Source organism: Phocoena sinus, chromosome 5 (genome assembly GCF_008692025.1).
Source record: "Phocoena sinus isolate mPhoSin1 chromosome 5, mPhoSin1.pri, whole genome shotgun sequence".
In the NCBI taxonomy this organism is placed as follows: Eukaryota; Metazoa; Chordata; class Mammalia; order Artiodactyla; family Phocoenidae; genus Phocoena; species Phocoena sinus.
The window spans coordinates 102,064,413-102,086,488 of NC_045767.1; the positions used below are offsets into that span (position 1 = coordinate 102,064,413).

A 22,076-nucleotide genomic window follows, 5' to 3' on the forward strand; every position below is an offset into this window, starting at 1 on the left:
TTGTGACATCCTTGTCTGGTTTTGGTATCAGGATGATGGTGGCCTCATAGAATGGGTTTGGGAGTGTTCCTCCCCCTGCTATATTTTGGAAGAGTTTGAGAAGGGTAGGTGTTAGCTCTTCTCTAAACATTTCATAGAATTCGCCTGTGAAGCCATCTGGTCCTGGGCTTTTGTTTGTTGGAAGATTTATAATCACAGTTTCAATTTCAGTGCTTGTGATTGGTCTGTTCATATTTTCTATTTCTTCCTGATTCAGTCTCGGCAGGTTGTGCATTTCTAAGAATTTGTCCATTTCTTCCAGGTTGTTCATTTTATTGGCATAGAGTTGCTTGTAGTAATCTCTCATGATCTTTTGTATTTTTGCAGTGTCAGTTGTTACTTCTCCTTTTTCATTTCTAATTCTATTGATTTGAGTCTTCTCCCTTGTTTTCTTGATGAGTCTGGCTAATGGTTTATCAATTTTTTTATCTTCTCAAAGAACCAGCTATCAGTTTTATTGATCTTTGCTATCATTTCCTTCATTTCTTTTTCATTTATTTCTGATATGATTTTTATGATTTCTTTCCTTCTGCTAACTTTGGGGGTTTTTTGTTCTTCTTTCTCTAATTGCTTTAGGTGCAAGGTTAGGTTGTTTATTCAAGATGTTTCCTGTTTCTTAAGGTAGGATTGTATTGCTATAAACTTCCATCATAGAACTGCTTTTGTGCATCCCATAGATTTTGGGTCGTCGTGTCTCCATTGTCATTTGTTTCTATGTATGTTTTGATTTCCTCTTTGACTTCTTCAGTGATCACTTCGTTATTAAGTAGTGTATTGTTTAGCCTCCACATGTTTGTATTTTTTACAGATCTTTTCCTGTAACTGATATCTCTTCTCATAGCGTTGTGGTTGGAAAAGATACTTGATACAATTTCGATTTTCTTAAATTTACCAAGGCTTGATTTGTGACCCAAGATATGATCTATCCTGGAGAATGTTCCATGAGCACTTGAGGAAAATGTGTATTCTGTTGTTTTTGGATGGAATGTCCTATAAATATCAATTAAGTCCATCTTGTTTAATGTATCATTTAAAGCTTGTATTTCCTTATTTATTTTCATTTTGGATGATCTGTACATTGGTGAAAGTGGGGTGTTAAAGTTCCCTACTATGAATGTGTTACTGTCAATTTCCCCTTTTATGGCTGTTAGTATTTGCCTTATGTATTGAGGTGCTCCTATGTTGAGTGCATAAATATTTACAATTGTTATATCTTCTTCTTGGATCTATCCCTTGATCATTATGTAGTAGTATTCTTTGTCTCTTCTAATAGTCTTTATTTTAAAGTCTATTTTGTCTGATATGAGAATTGCTGCTCCAGCTTTCTTTTGGTTTCCATTTGCATGAAATATCTTTTTCCATCCCGTTACTTTCAGTCTGTATGTTTCTCTAGGTCTGAAGTGGGTCTCTTGTAGACAGCAAATATATGGGTCTTGTTTTTGTATCCATTCAGCCAATCTGTGTCTTTTGCTGGAAGCATTTAAGATAATTATCGATATGTATGTTCCTATTCCCATTTTCTTAATTGTTTTGGGTTCATTATTGTAGGTCTTTTCCTTCTCTTGTGTTTCTTTCCTAGAGAAGTTCCTTTTGCAGTTGTTGTAAAGCTGGTTTGGTGGTGCTGAACTCTCTCAGCTTTTGCTTGTCTGTAAAGGTTTTAATTTTGTCCATCAAATCTGAATGAGATCCTTGCTGGGTAGACTAATCTTGGTTGCAGGTTTTTCTCCTTCATCACTTTAAATATGTCCTGCCAGTCCCTTCTGACTCACAGAGTTTCTGCTGAAAGATCAGCCATTAACCTTATGGGGATTCCCTTGTGTGTTATGTGTTGTTTTTCCCTTGCTGCTTTTAATATTTTTTTTTGTATTTAATTTTTGACAGTTTGATTAATATGTGTCATGGCATATTTCTCCTTGGATTTATCCTGTATGGGACTCTCCGTGCTTCCTGGTGTTGATGAACTATTTCCTTTCCCATATTAGGGAAGTTTTCAACTGTAATCTCTTCAAATATTTTCTCAGTACCTTTCTTTTTCTCTTCTTCTTCTGGAACCCCTATAATTCGAATGTTGGTGTGTTTAATGTTGTCCCAGAGGTCTCTGAGACTGTCCTCAGTTCTTTTCATTCTTTTTTCTTTATTCTGCTCTGCAGTAGTTATTTCCTCTATTTTATTTCCAGGTAACTTATTCGTTCTTCTGCCTCAGTTATTCTGCTATTGATCCCATCTAGAGTATTTTTCTTTTTCTTTTTTTTGCCGTACACGGGCCTCTCACTGCTGTGGCCTCCCCTGTTGTGGAGCACAGGCTTCAGATGCACAGGCTCAGTGGCCATGGCTCACGGGCCCAGCCTCTCCATGGCATGTGGGATCCACCCGGACCGGGGCAAAATCCTGCATCCCCTGCATCGGCAGGCAGACTCCCAACCACTGCGCCACCAGGGCAGCCCTAGAGTATTTTTACCTTCATTTATTGTGTTGTTCATCATTGTTTGTTTCATCTTTAGCTCTTCTAGGTCGTTGTTAAATGTTTCTTGCATTTTCTCTCTTCTATTTCCAAGATTTTAGATCACCTTTACTATTATTATTCTGAATTCTTTTTCAGGTATACTGCCTAGTTCCTCTTCATTTGTTAGGTCTGGTGGGTTTTTATCTTGCTCCTTCATCTTCTGTGTGTTTTTCTGTCTACTCATTTTGCTTATCTTACTGTGTCTGGGGTCTCCTTTTTGCAGGCTACAGGTTCGTAGTCCCCGTTGTTTTTGTTGTCTGTCCCCAGTGGCTAAGGTTGGTTCAGTGGGTTGTGTAGGCTTCCTAGTGGAGGGGACTAGTGCCTGTGTTCTGGTGGATGAGGCTGGATCTTGTCTTTCTGGTGGGCAGGTCCACGTGTGGTGTTGTGTTTTGGGGTGTCTGTGGACTTATGATTTTAGGCAGCCTCTCTGCTAATGGGTGGGGTTGTGTTCCTGTCTTGCTAGTTGTTTGGCATAGGGTGTCCAGCACTGTAGCTTGCTGGTCGTTGAGTGAAGCTGGGTGCTGGTGTTGAGATGGAGATCTCTGGGAGATTTTCGCTGTTTGATATTATGTGGAGCTGGGAGGTGTCCTGTGGACAAGTGTCCTGAAGTTGGCTCTTCCACCTCAGAGGCACAGCACTGACTGCTGGTTGCAGCACCAAGAGCCTTTCATCCACACGGCTCAAAATAAAAGGGAGAAAAAGTAGAAAGAAAGAATTAGTAGAACAAGAAAGAAAGAAAGAAAGAAAGGAGGGAGGGAGGGAGGAAGGAAGGAAGGAGGGAAGGAAGGAAAAAAGAAAGAAAGAAGATAAAGTAAAATAAAATAAAGTAAGGTAAAATACAATAAAGTGACTAAAATAAAAAAATAATTATTAAGAAAAAAAAATTTTTTTAAACACGAAAGAACGGACAGATAGAACCCTATGACAAATGGTGGAAACAAAGCTATACAGACAAAATCTCACACAGAAGCATACACATACACACTCACAAAAAGAGGAAAAGGGGAAAAAATAATAAATGTTGCTTTCAAAGTCCACCGCCTCAATTTGGGATGATTCGTTGTCTAAAGGAGGGAAGGAAGGAAAGAAAGAAAGAAAGAAAGAAGATAAAGTAAAATAAAATAAAGTTATTAAAATAAAAAAATAATTATTAAAATAAAAAAAGAAAATGGACGGATCGAACCCTAGGACAAATTGTGGAAGCAAAGCTATATAGATAAAATCTCACACAGAGGCATAGACATACACACTCACAAAAAGAGGAAAAGGGGAAAAAAATCATAAATCTTGCTCTCAAAGTCCACCTCCTTAATTTGGGATGATTCGTTGTCTATTCATGTATTCCACAGATGCATGGTACATCAAGTTGATTGTGGAGCTTTAATCCGCTGCTCCTGAGGCTGCTGGGAAAGATTTCCCTTTATCTTCTTTGTTCTCACAGCTCCAGGGGTTCAGCCTTGGATTTGGCCCAGCCTCTGCGTGTAGGTCGCCAGAGAGCGTTTGTTCTTCGCTCAGACAGGACAGGGTTAAAGGAGCTGCTAATTCGGGGCCTCTGGCTCACTCAGGCCAGGGGGAGGGAGGGGCACGGAGTGCGGGGCGGGCCTGCGGAAGCAGAGGCCGGCATGACGTTGCACCAGCCTGAGGCGCGCCGTGCGTTCTCCCGGGAAATTTGTCCCTGAATTCCGGAATCCTGGCAGTGGCGGGCTGCACAGGCTCCCCGGAAGGGGAGTGTGGAGAGTGAGCTGTGCTCGTACACAGGCTTCTTGGTGGTGGCAGCAGCAACCTTAGCGTCTCATGCCCGTCTCTGGGGTCCGCGCTTTTAGCCGCAGCTCGCACCCGTCTCTGGAGCTCCTTTAAGCAACACTCTTAATCCCATCTCCTTGCACACCAGGAAACAAAGAGGGAAGAAAAAGTCTCTTGCCTCTTTGGCAAGTCCAGACTTTTCCCCAGACTCCCTCCCGGCTAGCCGTGGCGCACTATCCCCCTGCAGGCTGTGTTCATGCCGCCAACCCCAGTCCTCTCCCTGTGCTCCGACCGAAGCCCGAGCCTCAGCTCCCAGCCCCGCCTGCCTCGGCAGGTGACCAGACAAGCCTCTCAGGCTGGTGAGTGCTGGTCAGCACTGATCCCCTGTGCGGGAATCTCTCCACTTTGCCCTCCGCACCCCTGTGGCTGCGCTCTCCTCCTTAGCTCTGAAGCTTTCCCCCTCCACCACCCGCAGTCTCCGCCGGCGAAGGGGCTTCCTAGTGTGTGGAATCCTTTCCTCCTTCACAGCTCCCTCCCACTGGTGCAGGTACCGTCCCTGTTTTTTGTCTCTGTTTATTCTTTTTTCTTTTGCCCTACCCAGGTACGTGGGGGGTTTCTTGCCTTTTGGGAGGTCTGTGGTCTTCTGCCAGCATTCAGTAGGTGTTCTGTAGGAGTTGTTCCACGTGTAGATGTATTTCTGGTGTATCTGTGGGGAGGAAGGTGATCTCCACGTCTTACTCTTCCGCCATCTTCCCGGAAGCTGAGAGGAAGCATTTGAGATGAGCTTTAAGTGCTGAGAAGGGGGATAGTTCTGTGAAGATATGAGGGAGGAACATGCTAGACAGATGGAATAACAGGTTAGGAAAGCAGCAGGAAAGATAAATAGGGGCAAAATGATGAAGAGCCTAGGAGGCTATGGTTAGGCATTTGGATTTATACGAACGGCAGTGGGAAACTTATAGGGATGAAACAGGGAATGATGGGAAACTATTGGACCCTATGAACCAGGGGATAATGGGAAACCATTGGAAGGGATGAAGGAGAGTAATGATGGAAAACCATTGGATGATATGTAGCAGGGAATGATAGAAACCAGCAGAGGAGAGGAAGAGGGGAATAATTACTCTGGCTGCTGCTAGGAGACTGGATTGTGAGAGGAAATGGGCAACCAAGTAAGCATGTGCTGGAATTGGTTTAAGAGGGTTAATGCTTGAGATTTTTTATGTGCATCAGTCCCCTGGGACTGTTAAAAACTTCCATGTATGAAAACTTCTCCCAAGCATAGAATAATCTAATAGCTGTTCATGCATTCACTTCCCTTCACTGCTATCACAAAACTGCTCTCTGGGATTCTTTAGTACAAGCCTTCTTCTTACGTTACTGTAAACCTGAAAAGGAGGAGGAGATCAAGAGTTAGAGAATTCCGACTGCCTTGTCTGTGTTAATACAGTCTGCCCTGGAGTTCACCTCTGCCGTAAGTACTTCTCCCATCAGTGGAATTCAACTCCACAGATTCCGTCTTCATAGCACAGCGACTCTTCCCCTCTAAACTACCTTAGTATTCTGAAATTCAGAGCATGCCCAGAGTAGGGCAACCTGGAGTATGTCCAAGGGTCCTAAATATGAAGGGACAAAAAAGTTTTAAATGGTCGTATATCACTGTGCTATTTTAGATTATGCTGAATTTCACATATTGACAGCTCTTGCTTCCCTCCCAATTCGTAGAAAGGAACCATGTTATGAATTACAAAGTAAGTTTGAGGGCCAATTTCCTGTTGCTTGCACTGGTCACCAAAATTGCTGGTTCTTTCTTTGCTTAACCTATTTTGAGAGATTTTGGTTCCTGAAGTCAATACCTATAATCTATTGTCTGTGGCTCAGCCCACTTCTGTTCTAAACAACCTGCTGGTACGTGACTTCTCTCTACACCTTTTTTCCTGAGTCCGCTCAACAACCCTGAATCCATCTAAATCTCTGTGTGTTTCCTCACAGCCTACTTCTCTTTCAAAGTTTTACTCACGCTTCCTTTCTGCCTTTTCTAACAGACAACAGGCAAAATGTTCAAATCAAAAAAGAAATAAAAGGAAAATATGGAAAACTTTTAGTAAGCCCAAGAAATACATATCAGTGTGTCAAACTCTTGTCATATTTGACATATTAGTGTTACGTATAAATGTAGATTAGATGTTAATGTCTGTGGGATTTCCCTTTGCATAGAGCACAATCAGACAGTTCAGAATAAAAGGAGAATAGGATCGTGCCATTGTGTCAAGAAGCACTGTGGTTTTACGAGATTTCTCTCTCAGCATTTACGTGTTCTGAATATGAATTGCTTATTCTTCAGTGTTGTAAAAATGATACTGTATGCATTAATTACTCAGCATTTTGGAAAACATGTTTCAAAAAATCTAATCCAATTTTCATTTTAAAAAGTATACTTTTATAATTATTTGGTCACATATAATAAATAATAGTCAAGAATAAACTTGTATGTGTGGTAAAAATTTTTCTGACAAATTGGAAGTGGATATTTTTGGTAATAGTAATGTGTTTCCCATTCGAGAGCCATGTAACGATACCACTGATACTGGGTAGAAATACTGAACACCTGTCACAGGTCCATCCCTTTCGGAAGTAGTTCTCTGTAAGCACTAAGGGATGTTCACATCCCCTGAAAAATGGCAACTCCCGAGTCATAAAAATATTCTGGAAAATCATCAGTGGAAAGATTATTTCCTAAGTATAAAAGAAATTAGGTATTATAGAGAGACTTTCACTCTTAAGGATTTTAAAGTGGAGGGAAATTTTTTTTTCTGAGAACAGATTGTTCTCACATTGTAATTGTGTTACTCCTCCTGCCAGCTCATTTGCGTATTATACAAGGATACAGAGGAAAAAGCTAAACCATTTCCCCTCAGGTACACTAGCGTAGTAGAAAAAGCATTGAATTGGGAATTGTGAAACCTGGTAACTATTCTTAGCTGGCACGAATGAGCTATGTGAATGACCTTGCACAAATCATGTTTTCTCTGGGCATCAGTTTCATTACTTATAAAATGAGGGCATTGGGTTAAATTATATTTAAGATCCTGTTGTGCTTTCTACGCTTCTCATTTTTAATTCTCCTTCACTTTTTAAAAAAAATTTTTGTCTTTTTTCTAAATGCTCAAATACTACATTATTTAAGGTATATTTCCTGGCAGTTATTTTTTGTTTTTTTTTTCTTCCCTCCTAGTCTCTTTCTTCAATATATGGGATAGGAGGATACTGACTAAGTCTGAGGGGAAGGAGGAGGAATAAAATTAGCTACAGGAAGGGTTTATATCCCCCTCTACAAGAAAACTTAACTACAGCTACCACCGCTTTGAAAGGAATGGTTTATGTCCAAACAGCATTTTCCAGACAAGCTCTGTACTTTTTTGCCAACAGAATTAACTTTAAACTGAAGTCAGTAGACAGTTAAACAAGAGTCGGCACTGGAAACAGCTGTGAGTAGACAAGACCAGTTACTTATAAGGTACTGTTTTTTACTCACTGAAATCTCCTTCAGGGTTCATTTGTTTCGGGCACAAGTATTCTGTGGTCATTTGACCTTTTTCTCCCACTTTGCCTCTATTCTGAGAGAAAACACACTCTAAAATATCTTAGCTCTTTAGCTCTTTAGTATTGTTTTGTAGCTGTTGGTGGTTGAAGCTGCTAAGATTTTGTTTTGTTTTGTTTTCAGGAACCTAATAATTGTTGTTGTTATTTTATTTTGAAGCTTAGTTTAACTTTGTCCTTTGTTTCTTCTTGTCATGGGTGGTTTTTATGTTTTATTGTTCATATCAAATAAAGAGGGATATGCTTTAATATTACAGAATGTACAGAATGCTCTTGACCTGGGGGGAGGGGGAGCAGAGATTGGTTAATGCATCATCAGCTTCAAGTATAAAACCTATATAGCCAATCAGATAAGAGGACCAGCACAGGGCAGCTCCAGGCACTTTGGCTCAGTCGAGGCTCCCTGACCTCATTACAGCTTGGTGGGTCTGACCTGGAAAACACAAGGTTTTGAATTGGGGTTTTATCTTTAGTTTGCTTCTATACTTGTTAATTTTAACCCTTCCTTCCCTTTACCCCCATTTATCTTTAAAAATTCTGGTAAGCCTGCTTTTTTTTAAATGAAGTTTATCTTGTTAAGCTCATCCACCTTAAAGGGACAACATTTCTAAGAGTGATGTTTGCCATAAGATTTTAAATCACTGAGCTATGGAGGGGCTTTCGGAGCAGAAGAAGAGGAATAGCCCACGTGGCAGTGGAGTGGACAGAAAAGACCCCTTGTACCACTGTCATCTGAGATGTCACTCTTTCCCCAGAGGCCTGGTTAACTAATATATAGTATTTGCTGCTGGTCAATAAACAGGTAATAAAGGCAACTAAGGAGTTCTCTATCTGTGGACTTTCCAGAAAGAAATCTTACAAGTCTACCACTGAAAACTCCAAAAGTTTTAGAAAGAATTTAGCCATTTTTGGAGAGTCATCTTTCTGAAATCCACTATATATTTTGCCATCTCTCTGGAGGGGACTAAATTCAATTTAATGTTTTCTGAATTGCTTGGTATTCTCATCATGAATACACATAATAGAATTATTCTATAATATAATAATACTTGGGGGCTCTATTCTGTGGTGTGTAAGCCTATTCTTATGTCAAAAGGTCACATAATTACTATGCTTTTAAAACTTGTTGTATTATTCTTATAGGACATTTTTTGTGTGTGTGTCCACCATCCATATGGAAATGGGATTTCATTACCTACTGATGTGGACAGTTTGCATTCTCTAACAACTGTCTTCAGCCTCAACCATCCCTTTGTAATTATTATTTCATTTGTGCTGTGCACAAGGAAACCAGAAAACAAACAAGTTTATAAAAAATTATGGGAAAAAAAAAAAAATTATGGAAGGAATGAGAGACAATAACTTTATCTGAAGACCCCAAGAGAATCTTTTATGAGGAAAGTGTAGAACCAAAGTACATAGACACAGTGACATCTATTTTAGGTGCTTAGGAGACTTGGTTTATGTCCAAGTTCTTAGTTGTGTTGTCATGGAAGTGACTCTGGGATAACTACCTCATTCCTGCATCAAATACAGAAAGTGCTGTTTGTTCTGCTTTTTATACAGTTATTGGAGACATGTGTCAAGGAATCAGTGACTAGCTAAATCCCAAGGGGCCTATAATATTAATTAATATTAATCAAGTACTATGTATTCTATTTTAGTCCCATTCACACATATGCTATTCACATGCATGTATGACTGGGAAATAGCATAATACTGCTTTGTAGGAAAGAGAGAAAAGGAAAAAAAATCATCATCATCTAGTCTATGCAATTCTTCTGTGCGGTGATGATACTTTAGGGAAAAAAGAGGAATGCAAGGCTAATTGTCTCAATGATATCTTGGTTTCTTTAACTGTGTCTTCTCTTGCAGCTTTTTTTTAAGCTGAAAATACTGTAAAGCATTGAATTTAGTAGCTGAATATATGTTTTCTTATCTTCCAATATTTTTTATGTTGTGCATTTCAGAGCAAAATGAATCACTGGTTTCTCAATGATCTTGATAATTAATCCTATTCTACACAAGAAAAATATTAAAACTGGGTATATTAGACAGATACGTGAAGCTATAAGCTGAGTCCAGGGCAATTCTACATTCCAACTTTAATTAGAATCCACTGCTAATTACTTGATCATAGAGCTTTGTATAGAATTACATTGTGAGGCCTTTTGTATTGGAGGCCCTTTTTAAACTTAAGCTGTTTTTTTAAATACAGATTTCTCCTAGTCACCGTAGAAATTGTTCTAGGTGTTAAAGCATCTTGTGGTGTATATGACAAAGTCTTTCTGTTTGAAACAATGAATTAAAGACTGCCTTTTGTCTGCAACAGTGAATTTAGGGTCTACATAAATTTAGAAACATTGTCCAAAAGATAGAGATTTTTCCCTCCCTCCTTCTTTCAGTTAAATGGCATGAGTTATTTTAAAATAAAATGGTATTCTAATTGAAACATAACTCTTTAAATTTGAAAGTATACTATTTTTATTTTAAGTCAATATGATGAAGGTTTCCCCTACTTGACTATTTCAGGTTAATCAGAATTTAATTTTCACATTCATACCTAATTAGGAAATTTTATATATGATGCATATTTTACATGAGAACTATATTACCACAACATCTAAACGTAAAATCCCTGAGGGCTTCCCTGGTGGCACAGTGGTTGAGAGTCCGCCTGCTGATGCAGGGGACGTGGGTTCGTGCCCTGGTCCAGGGGGATCCGACATGCCGCAGAGCGGCTGGGCCTGTGAGCCATGGCCGCTGAGCCTGCGCATCCAGAGCCTGTGCTCTGCAACGGGAGAGGCCACAACAGTGAGAGGCCCTCATACCGCAAAAAAAAAAAATCCCTGAAAACTTAATGCCATTAGGAATACACACTTGGGAAGACTTCTATTTAGAAAATGCTTTTTCAAACTAGTAAAGGAAGAAAAAGCTAAAATAAATTAACACGTGACAGTGTTCACTGATAATGCCTTGTAAGGATCCTTTTTAACATAACTTCGTGAGGATTCTCCAGAAGTCTCAGAAGCTAGCCCCTCATTAACTAGAATTCAGTGAGCAAGATGTATGTGTTCCAAGGGGCTGTCAAGCTTAATGCTGTAGGTTGTGAGCTGGGGAGAGAAGCTGTTGATATTTCCTAAATTGCTGAACAGAGAGATAATTGATTTGTTCCCATAAAAATATGCATTTAGTTTATTTTCAATTACAACCTCTCAGGAAAGAAGAGATGCTCAAACTGACTGAACTACATCCTTATATATTGGCCTTTGTTTAATGTACTAAATTGGTACTTCTAGGCAATTTAAAAGGTGATGTGGTCAAAGACTAAGGTTCTTTTGGTATGTCTTAGTCATGCAATAAGTGTTCGTTGAATGAATATAACTTAAAACGGTATTAACAAATAAGATGATACTAAAACCATATGTTTTACTTCATATTTTATTATTGGAGTATTTCTTATTTAGTTTACTGCTGGGTCATGCTAAAACATGAAAACTTCATTAGACAATGCCATTTAACAAATTATGAAATTGCTGTTAGCACACAGTAATTTGGAACTGTATATTTCTATGAAGAAAAAACATCAGGTGCCTATTGTCAAAAATAATTTAAAAAGCAGAGTTGGAGGACACGGAGGTGTCAGCCATTTTCCTTTACCCCTTTCCCGTTGCGGAGCACAGGCTCCGGACGCTCAGGCTCAGTGGCTATGGCTCACGGGCCCAGCTGCTCCGCAGCACGTGGGATCTTCCTGGACCGGGGCACGAACCCGTGTCCCCTACATCGACAGGCGGACTCTTAACCATGGCGCCACCAGGGAAGCCCTACCCCTTTTTTGTTTGGTTTATTTTGCTGAAGGTACTGTGGGATTTATAATACATTTGCTACAGCAGATGTTGCTAGCATTTGATTGTATTAATATTATATATATATATATTTTTTGTGTGTGTGGGGAGACAGCAGGAAATTAGAAGAATAAATAAATGTGTCTGAGTCTAAGACAATTTTACAAGCCAAATATTATTTTGGTGATCTTAAAATTTAAAAAAAACTTTAAAGATTATATAAGTTAGAAAGATCTAGGCAAGCACTGACATCTTTCCAAACTAACAAAAAATAATGGTAATTCTAAGGAGCAATTTTCATGTTTCTGTAGCTTCTATCTCCAACCTGCTTGCTTTTGAATATGTTTAATATCAGGCGTGTCTTCTGTGGTCCTTCTCTGCAACATGGTGCTAGTCCAGCAGGGAAGACGGCACTTATAAGTCCTCCTTCTCCACACATGAAAACATTATAAGTAGAGTTGAATACAATGGAAATGAAAACAACCTTCCTGTAAACCTCAAATGTAAAATGCCTTTCCCAACTCACAAGGGAGTTAACAATTATAATGGTTATAAAGAGAGTGACAAAATAAATTATTGTCACCAATTGCACTCTCTAGAAGATTAATTCCTATTGTGAGACTTCTTTCTGTATCTGTGTACATAATACGGTACCAACATTTTGTTTCATCTTATTTTTACAAAATTGGCTTAACACTGCACATTTGATTTCCACCTATTTCATGTAACATTTTATTGGCAACTTTTTCTATATCATTCAGAACACTTTGGAAAATAGATAATTGACAAGTGTATAATATTCCATTCTATGACTATACCATACATAATAGAATATGTTCCCCCATCTTTGGGAACCCATGTTGTTTCAATGTGTTCTTTGATAAACAAAATAAGGATAAGCATTCATTTACATATGATTTTTTGTTCATTTGATTATTTTAGAGCTGTAATGACTTAGAAATTAGCAAGTCCAAATCTCTCTTTTTACAGAGTAGGAGAACTAAGTCCGGAAATATTACTCATCTAGAATCCAGGCTTCCAGCTTTCAGTCTAATTTCTATATTCATCCAGAAGAAGTAATGACTAGGCGATAAATTTATTCAGGGGCAAGAGGTGAAAGCATAATTTCCTTCTGTCTGAGTAAGAGGTCAACCATGTACCCTATTCTCTGAAAATCCTCAGGGAACGGAAGAGTTCTCATACTAAAGAAAGAACTCAAAATTCCATGCCAGAAGTCTTTATTACACAAGGGGTGATAAACATATAATAGCTATGGGAACATTTTTAAATAGCTGTCATTTCATTAATGAGTATTTGCTAAAGAATTTCCTGGGCCACTGGTGTTTATGGAACTTTTAAACAAAATATTTATGAAGATGAAACCAGGCCTTGCTTCATAAATTATATCCTTTTACCTGCACCTTTGCTTTTCCTCAGGGTACAACCAATGTTCAAACCTCTGCTACATTAAACAAATACACACTCAACTTTCTCAACCAAGCTTTCTCTTCTTGGTGCCAAGAAGAATTTGCATTTTCTGCCTCTGCTTCCTCGCCTCCCTCTGACTCTATAACTCATTGCAGTTTGGCATTTATTTCTATCACAATACTGAAAATTTCTCTCAGAGGTTGCTAATGATGGTTAATTAATGGTTAAATCCAACAGCTTCTTATCCTTGTGCCCACCTCTGCTTTTTCTACCACTTATACTATTTCCTCTTCTTGAAATATTTCTGTCGTGAGATGTTAGGGATCTTGTACTGGCTTGTACTTCCATTTCTTTTTTCTTCACTCTCTTCAGAGGGCTCCTGTCTTCTTCCCACCTCCTTGTGTGTTTGTTTTATTTCCCCCCATTATACTTTCTTCCTCAGAAGATTGCATCCAGTCTCACGGCTTCAACTTAAAGGCCAATCTAGAGATCTGGTCAGCAAGACCTCTTCTAATCCATACTTTATACAAGTTATAATAAAGGTCCTCTTCCTCTGGATGCACAATGCTTTGACTTGGCAGGGAACTGGGCTGTATCTCAGCCCCAACTTGTCTGTACAACCTTACGTAGTTACCCTGCTAGTCAGAGCCTCCTATACAATGCTGTCTCCAGCAATGGAGGTATTCCAGTGCTTCAAACTCCTTATCTTACCCCAGCTCAAACCAGCCCTTCATCTTTATCTCCTTCCTCACTTCCTATACAGTCAGGTGATGGTGATTATAGAATTAAAAAATGTGTATTCCCAGCATTTTTTTCTCTTCATTCTCATGGCCACCATCTTGCTCAGAATTTAATTATCTCCCTAATACTTTACCACTCCAGTCCATCTTCCACACTGCTGGCAATTTAAAAGAGATATATATATGTATATTCTCCCTCAATTTTTGAGTGAGTTCTTAGTAGAGGGTTAAGAGCAAGGGCTATGGAGTTGAATTTCAGGACTTGAGGCCCAGCCCTGGCACAATTTACTGGTATCATCCTATGCAAGTTACTTAATATTTCTAAGCTTTCATTTTCTCACATAAAATAAGGGTTCCAAAAATGGCTAACGTGCATATGTTCTAGCTAGTGCTCTGTACACTTCCCGTGCATTCCTTCCTTCCTTCAGTACTCAAAAGAGCAAATTTTATTATATTTACACTAAACATTCTTAAAAAGTGAAATCCAATTAATCTTTTTTTTCCTTTTTTTTTTCAATTAATCTTAAAGAAACTGGTTTATTCTTCATGAGTTCAATTTGGTTTTTTGAAGAAAACCACACTAAAGTTAAACCCAGATAATACCAATGATCTTAGCCCAATTGCAAGTGATGGTAAAACAAAGGTAAGTGGGTGTTGCATTTCATTTTGAGACAAAGGCATCTCCTGTCCCATTATTTTCTTTTAAGAAAGGAGACCAAGAAAAGTTAAACAAAGTGGGTTTTTTTCTTTTTTAATAACTACGAACTACATGATGCAAGTAAACACTTTTATATTTATATGCGGTTTTCTTTATTCTTTACGACTCAACCGTATAGTCACAAAGCAAACAAGTGGAGTAGCCAGAAGTCTATCCTAGGTTTTTTGATAACAGGCTCCCTGCCTCATTTGCATACTGCTTCTCTTTCTTTGAAGTTAAGATTCCATGCAGTGACATGGTCAAATTTGATCAGAAATACTCCAAAGTAATGATTAAGGGTTTTCAGATGTATGCCGTGAATATTATTTCACTATAGTTTTAACCTCAAGCAATGGGTTAATTTAGTTTTTCCAAATTAATACATGTCTGTCACTTTGGATAGATAAACTGACCATTTGCCCTTGTATCCAATATGGGTTTTTTAAAAGCTCTGCTAGTGTCTCCTTTAATGCTTTCCCCCAGAGACAGCTAAGTTATTTCTGTCAGAGGACTTAGACTCTTTCTTAGCATCAAAGGGTTCTGTGGCTTATTTCATGTCCTTAATCAGCTCATTAATTACTTATAAATGGAAGTTGCCTAAATCATATAATAGGGAAGTTGGATGGGATCTTAAAGATCTTGTAATTGAGCCCCCCCATATGTCAAATGACAAAAACAGTCCAAAGTAGGCTATGTGACTTATCCATGATCATAAAGCAAATCTAGAACATGTTTCCTCTATAAGAACATCTACCTTACAGTTATGCTGGCAACTTCTTGGAATATTAATTCATCGAACAGTCTCAACATTACATAGAATAAGCCTGAGTCTTCTTTCCTCCCTCTATCTTTCTGTGTCAGCAGGAATCGTTCACTCTAGTATGTATATTAGAGATCCATTCACAGGAGCTGCTTTTTGGTAGAGAAAGCCTTCCAAGCACTTGACTTTAAACTTCTTTAACTCCTGAAATGGGAATTAGAGACATACATACCAACTAGAATAATGAAATATTTATGAATTATCCCCAAAGTGCAACTTCCAATGCTCCACAGTGCTCTCTGCAGTAAAGCTCTGTGTGTCAGAGATATACTTGTACATTTCAAAATAGTATGAACATTATGTTATGGCAGTTTATGATATGAAAAACCGTATTGCTTATGAACACACACAGAGATTGGAGGAAATGGCTCGGGATAACTAACTTGATAAGAGTGAATGTTTCCCTCGCTCCTGTCAGATTTGTCCCCATCTCTGCCATCTTCTCATATGAACACCTGGAGTCAGCATCTCTGCAGCCTCCCCTTTGTGTTATTTGCCACACATAGATGGTCTTTCAGCCTAGACCATAGTTCCTCAGTCTTGTCTTTCTAGAAATCACTACCTCTTCTTAGATGGTCTCCCTGATTCCATCCATACCCTTTAATCCCACAGCACTCTGCTATGGCTTCCATCGCTTTGCACTTTAACTTCTTACTTACTGGTCTACTTCCCTAGCTCTGCTATACTCCGAGCTCCTGGAGGCCAGGGGCTTTGTCTTACAGGTTTTTTGACCAGTGTACAGCACAGTGCCTGACAGGCAGATGCCAAATTTAGGAGCCCGATATTACTCTAGTCTTGTTGTTACAAAGGTACATAAATCATGTGCAAGGTTTTCCCATATAATGATATGTTAAAGGATGGGCCAACCTGTCTCACTAGACATCTGGTTAGTCAACTGGAAAGTAAAAAGACACAGGCAAGAGAATATGAGCTTGCTTCTTTTTCCCTCTGGGTAAAATATTCCAGGTTTTTGCTCTCTCTATATTTTATTTCATATTTACTCAGATTTCATGATAAAGCAGATGAGCTTTTTTTTTTTTTTTTTTTCCACCTTCACTCATTTTGCCATTCAGGTTAGGGTTAGGGTTAGTTTTATTAAAATTTGTTTATTTTAGCTTCTTCACCATTTGTGAGAGTTTCGGCAATCCCTTTATATGATGGGGGCTTAGACTCAGTGCTGACCTTCAAGAAGTAGTTTGAGATATTCATTCATGGTCTATCCCCTTATATTCGCTCAAATTCCATTTGTTTTTATTACAAATATTGCCTCAGGAAAGGGATAATTCAGAAAGAAATGTTTTGGATATTTTTGTTTGTAACAGCTTTTGAGTTTCAAAAAGCTAACTCCGTAAATCTTCAGGATCCAGTTTAAATTATAACAACAACAACAAAATAAAACAGATCCTTTATTCCATCCCCAAGATCAGATAACGATTCTCATGGTAGTGGGACCAAAGGGAAACATCAGAGGGAAGCAAAGGGACATTAGATGCTTGGACGATGGTGGGTTCCAAGTAAGGGCTCCATGTTCTGCCACCTTCTCTCCCACTCCCTGAGCTGGATACATGGGAGACAGACCTGAAAACCTGGATATGACTGGGGGAACGTAGAGGAATCTGTGAATCACTTCCTATATGAAGTGCGTGAAGGTTATAAAATGAATCATTTTTTAGTGCTGCTCTGTGTGGTGCCAGGTCATTAGACATGAGTATCTAGGCAGACATATCCAAAATAGCCTCCTAGCTTATCCCCACGCCCTCAATGCAGCCAGGAGGAGAAGAGAATGGGCAACATGAGAGTCAAACCTGCAGAAACCAGGAGCCAGGACAAAGAGAACTTAGTCCCTGGGCCTGTGGACTGAAGTCCAGGAACAGACCAGGAAGGTGGAAATCAGCATCTCAGAGATGTCCATGTGTGCAGAGGATGATGCCCACAGACCACTTTGCCACTCTCCCCCATCCCAGACATGGAACCCTAGATGTTTGCTCCCGAGAAAGTGAGGGCCCTGGATTAACCAAGATTAAGCTTCAGTCACTTGATAGTATAAAAGAATAAGAAGTTACACTTTATACACCTGAATTTGTAAACCAACATCCATTACTTCCTTCTACAGAGATCATTTTTTTTTAAACTTAAACCAATTACTTTTTTGTCTGTGTTGCTATAGAAAATGCTAGTGTGGAAGTAATGGTTTGTAATCTTATTAAGCTATTCTTGTTTTTCTTTGAAGTGGGAGACATATCAAGGCCAGAAAGGCAAAGTGTAGGCTTTGACCTGTGTCGAGCTTGAGCGTAGAAGTGAGAGGACTAGGGAATGAAAAGAATAATCTTATAGGAGAATCTCTGCATGAGACAGCTTAATAGAGCTTCATATTTTAGTTTGCATTTCATCCAAATTCTGATCTCTAAGGACCAGAAACATCTGTTATCTTTCTGTTCCTCACTGATGTTCTCTTAAGTGATATGGAGCAAATGCTGAAATTTTGGTGATTTGCTCACGATTGTTGCCTGTCTAAAAGTGCCTTATAAACTGAGCCCATACTGGTAAATGAGTGATCCTTACCCAAGTTGTTAAAGCACAGCTAAGCTGCCCAAAAAGTAACATCTGCTCCAAGTCTAAGGGCTCCATACAGAAAGGAAAAAAAAAATCACTTACTGACTTTCTGAGGAGTTTACAGTTTACTCAAAGAATAAATACTGAATTTTCACTTGCAAGAACTTCCCCTGTGAAGATCTAAGTCCTGAGGAGTTCTTAATTTAATGACGGGAGAATTTTCCAACTCCCGTGACCAGTGAAAATTTAGGTTTTCACTGGTCCTCTGGGACATCTACGGAATTTCTTGGCCAAAACTTGGTAACCTCCTATGTATGGCCCGGTTTCCTACTGCTTAGTGTGTTACCTTAGACAGAGAGGGGGGAATATGCAGAAGTAGACTTGTGTACATGGGTGGGACCAGAGCTTGTCACTCCATGTAAGTGCAGATGCAGGCTCTGAACAAAAATCTTTTCTGTAAGGCCAGACATGGCATCTGCCAGGTTTAACAACAGGGGGGTATAATTTGGGGAAGCACTCAGCATCATGGATACAAAGATGTGGCAAATGAGGTCCAGTCCGTCAGAGAGAGCAAGATAGCAGGCAGTCAAAGAACAGGTATACTAAACAGGTCAAGCAGGCTTTTGTTTTCAGGGAAATCAGTCAGCAGATTGGCTGGAGTTCATGGATAGGACTCTTCTTAAGAGTAAAATGGAAAGCAAGATGCAGGCTCATTGAGCACCTGAGTACTAGACACTAGATAGGAATTAACACACTAAAAAAAGCAAGAACTCAGGTTACAATAGGAGATCCCAAATCTGCGGGGCAGGGCTGAACTATCAGTGAGTCAAATGGTAGTAGAGAGAAGTAAATTACAGGTATTGGTAATCCCAGAAAACCAGATATTCTGCAGGGCTATGCCTATTCCGGACTTCTGATATTCAGGGTAAACTACCAGAAAGACTTAGGGGATGGCACATACGTTAGTGACAGCCATTTCAACTGTTGCTGGAGATTATGATAGCCCCCTTCCTGAAATGCAATGTTAAGGAGTCTTCAAAATCCCCTTGAGAAGTCCTATTAAAGTGCCATCCATATGATGCTTTCTCTTCCAAGACTACTAGATTCTTATATCCCCTTCTTTAAGATCTAAGTAAGGATGTTTCCTTGTCTGAGTTTCTGGCCTGTCTTCCAATGCCCTGATTTTAAATATTCCTTTCTCTTGTCTTCTTTCAGTTACTCCCTGAGTGTTAGATTTTTGTAGCAGGTGCAAAAGTTACCTGAAGAACTTAGAAAGCAGATTTCTAATCCTCTGCCCACATTGTCTGCTTCAGTTACTCTGGTATAGGGTCTTGAAATATGTATTTTAACAAAAAGCCCAGGTGATAATGATGCGGGTGGTCCATGGACCACACTTTGAAAAGCACTGCTTTAAGTTACCAAAATATCTTGGGAATTTTGACACATCATTAGCTATAGTACAGACCTCAGACTGCTTGTTGCTCCCCATGTAGCAGCACAAATCATTCCTTATCACACCATATATTTTGATTTGGGGTGATGAATATGGTCCCCATAACAGTATCCTGGGCCAAAACATTGAGAGTTTTAGGATATAATTCAAAATTCAAGATAGATTGCATTTTGGCTGTCTTTAATTTTATTGTTATCTATAATTTAAAGGGCAATTTATTTTTATTGAAATTTAGATCTATTCTGGGATATGAAAATGGTTTCAATTTATACCTGAAATATAAGATTATATCTTTTACTCTTCCCAGAGTGAGATATCTCTCTTTCTAGTTTATTAGAGAACTGTTCTTTCAACTGCAGGCATAAAGACAGCTGCAGACTCTTGGTATAAATTAAAAAGGAGTATTTGGGATATTTTCAGTGTCTCTTTCAGAATTGGAAGCTGGGCAACAAGCAGTCAACACATATGGGAAATATTTACATTGCCTGAGTGGGCTCAAGTTTGATGTAGCATAAATGGTATTTTCAAGAGCTCCAGTTCCCCAGATTTTCCATGGCTGCAGTATATGTCTTGTCTCTACTGAGAAATATGCTAGTCTAGGGAGTAATGAATAAGCATTCTTCCAGGCACTGTACTCATAGCCCTTTGTTTTTGGCCACGTTTAGTGTGACTGTTTCACATATAATTTTGTTCTTCATGAGCTGGATTGGAAAAAATGAAAACCTGGTCTAAAAATAAATATACCAGGCACTTAACCACTAATCAGTAAACATTTGTTATAACTAGGGTCTGTAAGATCCAAATAGCAGGCAGCACTAAGAGTCCAGTGCTGGTCAAAATTATGTTCTGTGTTTACCATTTTTAACCCAACAAGGAGGTAAGGAATCACAGAAAGGAAAGAATTGCATAAAGTAATGTATAAAGCAAATTGTCAAAAAAAAAGAAAGTAGATAGAATTGGAACTAAATGTTCATATTTTGGGAATTTATGCAGTCTTCTTAAAAATGTTTTGATAATGGCCTTATCAGAATTTTCAGTGTTTTAAATGCTGCTGCTGTAGCATATTCAGGTAAATCATAAAGGCATATTTGGGGGTAAAGATAGGAACAAATAATGTAATATATTGCTTTCTTCCAAAAATGGTTAGGATTTGAGAGGTAACCCCAGAAAAGAAATTATAGGTGTAAAAATATTGTCACAAATTGTGTTTGCCAAATATTTTCAGCTCTCTGTTCTCTGAGCAGAAGTGATATGTAACTTTGTTTGGCCAATGAAAAATGAGCAGAAGTGATGTGTCTCACTTCCAGGTAGAAGTTTTAGGTGCCATTGTCCAGGTCACCGTGTGCCCTTCCTACTGCTCTGGGATTGTGGGAGCACATATTTGGGTCCTTGAATGAGTGTGATGAGCTGAGGCTCCTGCTGACCCACAATGGACAATAGTGTAAGTCAGAAATAATTTTTATTATGGAACTGGTTGTTTGTGCAGCATCACTTAGCCTATCCTGACTAGTAAAGATATAGACATGGAGGCAAAAAAAAACAAAAACAGAACAAAACGAAACATAAAACCCCAAAACCAAAACCAAACAAAAATCCCTCTTCAAGTGTTTGTATAGAAAATGGGATTTCCCAAGTAAAGAAACAGGTTGTCAATAATGTACAATTGTGCATTGTAGGTCACTTAAGAGAGCTCTAGAACAAGCCTGATGGAAAGAATTGTGCTTGTTCAATTTTGGAGTCAAGTCTGAATTTTAAGGAACTAAAAATTATATTTAAAAAGATTCGTGTTCATTGATATATGTATTAATGATAAGTAACATACAATAAAACTGTCAACAATGATGATATTCGAAAATTAAGAATTGAAGTGAATGGGGTAGAGATTCTACTTTTTCTTTCAAGAATTCAAACTTTTCTTTGAAAGAGCTTGAAACAATTTTATATTTAAAAGTACAAATATGGGAAAATTTACTGTCATTCCCCAATAAAAATCTAAAGCTTTAATAATTTTTTTTATAGTTCATTTTCTTTTTTTTTTAACATCTTTATTGGGGTATAATTGCTTTACAATGGTGTGTTAGTTTCTGCTTTATAACAAAGTGAATCAGTTTTTAATAATTTTTAAAACTGTGTTTTAGATAAAACATGGTGATCAGGATTAAGAAAATTCAGAATATGCTTGTCCTGAAAAAGCAACCAAAATCAAGGATTTAGAAGGAAATGTAGTATCATAATTTACCTGTATAAAAGCCAAGGCACATATGATCTACTCATAGCATAGATTGCTTTGAAGAAACTTGCTCATTAACTGTAAATATAATTTTTAATTTCAGTAAAGTCTAAGTATGTTAGAGTATGTTCCAATTCTTGATTCATTGCATTATCTTTTAAAATTCTCTCATTTCTTGCAGTTTTCCCCAAATTCTATCTGAACCCTCAGAATTTTTTTCCTGAAATCCAGCCCATGTCCCCTCCTTTTTCTTTTATCCTTTTAAAATCCTCTCTTCCTGCTTCAAGCAGTTTCTTTCCTTGATCTTCTCAGCTTTCTCTACCCATTACCCAAATTCTATAAAACTGAAGCCAAGAATGAAGCAGAGATTGAATATTCTTTGGAGGGAAAAAGGCCAAGAGTCAAAGACAGAAATGCTCTGTTGC

General features: G+C 38.5%; 1 protein-coding gene across 6 annotated transcripts in view; it reads left to right on the forward strand.

The window, feature by feature from the left end:
- ARHGAP24 (Rho GTPase activating protein 24) overlaps nt 1-22,076 on the forward strand; it is a 505,735-nt gene that overhangs the window by 304,213 nt on the left and 179,446 nt on the right. Inside the window, exon 1 of one of the 6 annotated variants that reach the window (XM_032633279.1) lies at nt 7,549-7,802. The exons of the other annotated variants lie outside the window; for them this stretch is intronic. The gene's annotated coding sequence lies outside the window, so the exon portion shown is untranslated. Of the gene's footprint in view, nt 1-7,548; nt 7,803-22,076 lie in introns of those variants that run through there. 6 annotated transcript variants of the gene reach the window in all.